The 5141-nt window shown below is 32.6% G+C and overlaps 1 protein-coding gene across 5 annotated transcripts in view; it reads right to left on the bottom strand.

The window, feature by feature from the left end:
* Positions 1-5141, bottom strand: part of LOC106878039 (G-protein coupled receptor 52) — a 37885-nt gene that overhangs the window by 29872 nt on the left and 2872 nt on the right. The window contains exons 2-3 of one of the 5 annotated variants that reach the window (XR_001410459.2): positions 3038-3173; positions 7-233 (exon numbers count right to left, since the gene is read on the bottom strand). The exons of 1 other annotated variant lie outside the window; for it this stretch is intronic. The gene's annotated coding sequence lies outside the window, so the exon portion shown is untranslated. 3 more of the 5 variants (XR_001410460.2, XM_014927128.2, XM_014927127.2) reach the window with 3 other exon arrangements.

Genomic DNA, 5141 nt, shown 5'->3' with positions numbered 1-5141 from the left:
TTTAAAACCTAGTGTCGTTTGTTTTGTTCACCGATGATACAAATGATCACATTTGTTTTTCAATAAATCTGTTAATTAATCAAGTAAAAAGTTAAAATTGGTCATTCTTATGAAATTCCAATTGTGATTGTATCTTTTTAAAGATAATAACAAATACTCATTTGGTTAGAAGTGAGTAGATAATGGAATAATTCTACAGTAGATAATGGAATAATTCCGAACAAGGACAACGGCTAAAAAAAAAAAAAAAAGACATTAAAAAAACAATTTTAGAAATAAGTGGTGCTTTTTGAATAAAAAATGAATGTATAAATTATTCAGCGTTTAGGAAATCAATTAAAACAGTTTTGACAATTTGTTCAAAATTTGGGTCAAGATTTCAGTAACGAAACGAAATTTTGAAACATATAAATAATAATTTTTGAATTATTGTTAATCCAATATTGTTGTTTAGTGAGCGGATCTATGGTCAAAATATTCATCTTCTCGTCCTTTTTTACATTTGTGATCATCCCATTGTTTACGCAGACGTAGTCCAAACAGAATTCCATTATCGAATTTAACTTTTCGTAGAAGATGAGGTGTGATGGTTAAGAAAATTTGCCTGCTGTTTCTTTATAAAGCGACCATGTCTCTGCAAGTCTTTATAAATAACCACTTTAGAGGAATACCATTGGTCATTTTGCGTCGTCCAACATTACAGTCTTTTCTTAGAGTCACTTTAAATTGTTTAATCTAGATCAGCGCTGATCAGGTACACAAATGGTTACTGACCATCGTGCGATTTTTGTATATCTATCACTACATTTTGCAATATGTCATTCTTTATTTTGTACTTGGAAAGGTATCGCTTGAAGGAGATTTTTGCCATTATTTCTAGGAATTCTAGGGTTTATATAGAAGCCCCTCATTAGCTCGTTTCAATCAAATAATAGATTGATGTCACATTTTGTTTCTTTTTAAAAATGTATAAAAAATAAATTTTAATAAATAATGGAATGATTTCACTTATTTTGTAAACTGGTGAGTTTTAAAAGAATATAATTTGGTAACTTTATTTATTTTGCATTCATAGCTAATCAATGTTTGAAATATACGTAATTCTTTTTACAAAACTAGTCAGTTATTTTCAAAACTGTACCGATGTGTATGTAGATTGCTGGTTTAATAAGCAATCTTATAAATGTGGTCAGTTATGTTAACAATCAAGGTATTCAGATGGTCGGTTTAAAAAATTCATTTATAGAAGTGTTCACCCAGTTTTAGCAATTGTGTTATACAAGTAATTATTTCATTAAGCAATCCATTTTTACTATTAGTCACAGTTACTTTAATGACTCAGATAACTAGTTTCAACAAACAACCCCTTTGTAAAAGTGGTTGGCTATTGTAACAACACAGAAATAAAAATAAAATGATTATTTAAATAAAAGCGATCCATTTAAGGAGGTGATCACTTGTGTTAACAATCTTCAAATATACAAATTCAGTTTTAATGAATGACCTATTCATAAATTCATGTATACAGATGTTTATTTTTAATTAGAAAAAGAAAAGGAAAACTATCTGTAGTTCAGCTAACAATCCACATATAAAGGTGGCCATCTTCACTAGGCCCTTCATTTATAGAAGCCGTCGCATATTTAAGCAATCCAGATATACAAATTGTGATTTTAGTAAACAATTCATAGATAAAAAAATATTCTGTTTCTTTAACAATCCAAATATACAGGTTGTCCATTTTAATAAAGAATCTATTTATAGAACAATAAATTATTTTAACAATTCAGGATATAGAGGGGAGTAGTTTACTAGAGGATTTAAACGAGATTGTTAAAATAATTATTTACGATTGCTTATTTATACTGGCCGTCAGTGTATGCAAATTAAAGTATTTGGCATAGTCTATTAATGAGATAAGGGCTGATGTAATGAATGAAGTACACACAAATCTTAATTGAAATATGCTTATCAGAGAAAAAATACAAAAACCTGGTGATGTTAGTGATTTTCAAAGAGGGGAGGGGGCAATAAAAATGACTTTGTTAATAAGAAATTTTCCACATGCACGTAAATTTGAAATTAATCAATTCTCCACCTAAAACACGAATTCCAGTTGACCTATAGCAAACGCTCTACCCAGGGCCGCCTTAGAAACATTATAGCACCCCACCCCCCGAGAACAGCAATGCACTAGGCCCTATTGTATTTATTGATAGCAAACCACAGCATACCATGATCATAATTAGGGCCGTGAGGCCTGCGAGGCACCCGGGTAACTGCCCAGTGTGCCCACATCTTAAGACGGCACTGTTTCTACCCAAACTGGAAACGTCAACATATGCTTCGCTGATTAGAATTTTCAGTATATTTTCAAAACTTTATGGAAACATACAATTGTAATGTTTTTATTTGTCGTATTTCTTTTGGCCTAGTAACATTTCATTTTAGTGTGTCTAATTTGAGACTACTCAGATGTGGCCATTTAGCCCTTCCAATTTAGTTTTCTTATGATGCAAAGACAGTTTATAAAAGCAAAGACAGTTTTCAATTGCCTTTTCAAAATTTCACTTTGTCAATTTTCCTTCCTCAAGAAATTTCAGGAGATGGAACGTTAACATGAGTTGTTTCACGCTAGCATTCACACAATAGTGAATGCACACATCAAGAAAGTGTTCCCATATAAGTGTATATAAATATTCACAAGCATGCTCATAGTAAGACACAAATTCACCAGAATTATCTTTGCTTTGGAGCTCACAGAAATATTTCTATAGGTTTGTTGCGGTCCAGTTAACTTTCTTCAGCACTGAACAAAATAATATAAGGAAATAACCAGTTTCTTATTCTTTTAAAAACATTTTTTCTTCATTATTATTCATTAAATTATACATTTCGTATTTGATGACTGTCGGAAGACATGCATTAATTAGTTAAATAAGAAGTTTTGCGTATTTCGTTTAATACATAACCCAATAGTCCATTTAATAATTTCACCGTATTAACAATCGAGATAAAAAGAGCAGTTTAAAGAAACCTGTGTACGACAGTAGTGAAGGTGCGTGGCTTGGTGGTCAGGGTATTCGGCTTACAGTCGTAAACTCACGAGTTCAGTTCCCGGCGGCACGTTGGATCCTTAAGCAAGACACTTTATTTCACGTTGCTCCAGTTCACTGTCAAAAATGAGAGTAGTACCTGTATTTCAAAGGACCAGACTTGTCACATTCTGTCTAATACTGAATATCCCTGAGAACTACGCTAAGGGTGCATCTGTCTATGGAGTATTCAGCCACTTGCATGTTAATTTCCCTCGTCGTCGTAAGCAATTTCGTGCCAGTCATAAGCGTAACAATTTACATTCCGTTTTGTTATTCTAATGAACAATAAAATTTTTAAAAATTAACTATCTCGGGAAACAGACTAGTTTTAATAAACAATCTTATTTACCTGTTTCATTATCATAACCATCTTCCAGTGGCTGGCTTTAACCAATTTTTGTTGTCTTTTTAGCCTTAAGCCATCTATTCATTAGCAAATAGAGCATTGGACAAATGCGTACCAACTTTGCTGTTTTTTGTTTTTCTTTCTAGCAATGACTATACTACGCGATGTTCTCTTTCGTTTTTTTATGAAGGTCGAATGGAATGTGAAAGAATTCGGCTGCTATTTCGACGGATAAGTAATTCACTTATTCAAGAGATTAACTTTAGTAAGTGATTCTGAGATATATCGTCACACAACTCATTCAGTTGTTAAAAACCTATCGCCTTCAAAACTTAGGTATAATGACTGTTACTTTATTTTATCTAACCGAAAAGACGAGAAGCAAAGTTGGCCTCGGCACGATTTGAGTATGGAACGGAAATAGAACTAACCAAATACTGCAGGGCATTTTGTTCGATTCTCTAACGATTTTCCAAGTCAATGGCCTTAGTAATTGCTTCTAATTAATTTAGGTGTAAGGCCAACAATAGTGAGAGGATTACATCAGTCTCAGCACTTTATCGACTCTGAGGAGGGGAATATAAGGCAAGTTTGACCTCGGCAGGATTTGAACTCAGAGGGGGAAAGAGACCTAACTAGATACTGCAAGGAATTTTCGCAACGCTCTAACGATTCTGCCAATGTGACTTCTCTAAATAGTAGTAGTAGTAGTAGTAGTAGTAGTAGTAGTAGTAGTAGTAGTAGTAATAATAATAATAATAATAATAATAATAATAATAATAATAATAATAATAATTACTACCTAGATCAGATACCAGGAAACCCCAAAATGGCTGAAGTTCAAAAGATAGTGCTCATGGGAACTGCCCATATCCTACGTAAAATACTGTCTATGTGATCTCAAATTTTAAAGCAAACACATAATTTTCTTATGGTTTCTTAAACATTCACTTGAACAAAACTGTACAAATCCAAATATATGGTACCCTAGGCATAACACCTACATGAAATTCTAACTTGTTGTCTCTTGAGGTCTCTGGGTGAGACTTGGATCCAACTTGTACAAATGCAAAACAAAAGTCAAACATAAAATAATAATAATAATAATAATAATAATAATAATAATAATAATAATAATAATAATAATAATACAGCATGGATATGTGACAGCGAGCTGCCGGGAAGATAGATCAAATCTGAAATCATAGCGAAGCAGGAATTAAGAATCCGCAAAAACAATGAAAGAAGACTATGTTTTAATATAAGCCATCTTAGGAAACCGAAAGAATTTTCGTATATGGAGTAAATATACATATATTTCGGCATGATAGATCGCTAGCCACTACACATTCTTTATTTTTTCTCTTTATTTTCTCTCCTTGTTTCTTTCTGTGTTCCTTTCTGTGGAAGAGCGTAGGCTCGAAACGTTAAAGACTTGTTCACTTCCCGAGCGTTAAACTAATACATCTGTTTGTTGTCTACACCATCTGTCTTCGTCTTCTGTTTTTCTGTAAATTTCAACTATACACACACACACACACACACACACACACATATAATAGCTTCCCTCAGATGCGTCGCCTCAGCAAAACGTGCGTGAAAATGCAAAACATATGGACTGCAATACCTTTATACAAAAACTTCAAACCTGTCAGTAAAATTTTAATCACATATATATCTATATTTATACAAATCCT

The sequence above is a fragment of the Octopus bimaculoides genome, chromosome 28 (genome assembly GCF_001194135.2).
Source record: "Octopus bimaculoides isolate UCB-OBI-ISO-001 chromosome 28, ASM119413v2, whole genome shotgun sequence".
Classification (NCBI taxonomy): Eukaryota; Metazoa; Mollusca; class Cephalopoda; order Octopoda; family Octopodidae; genus Octopus; species Octopus bimaculoides.
The sequence above is the reverse complement of the archived record's forward strand: the minus strand, read 5'-3'. Positions and strand labels throughout refer to the sequence as shown.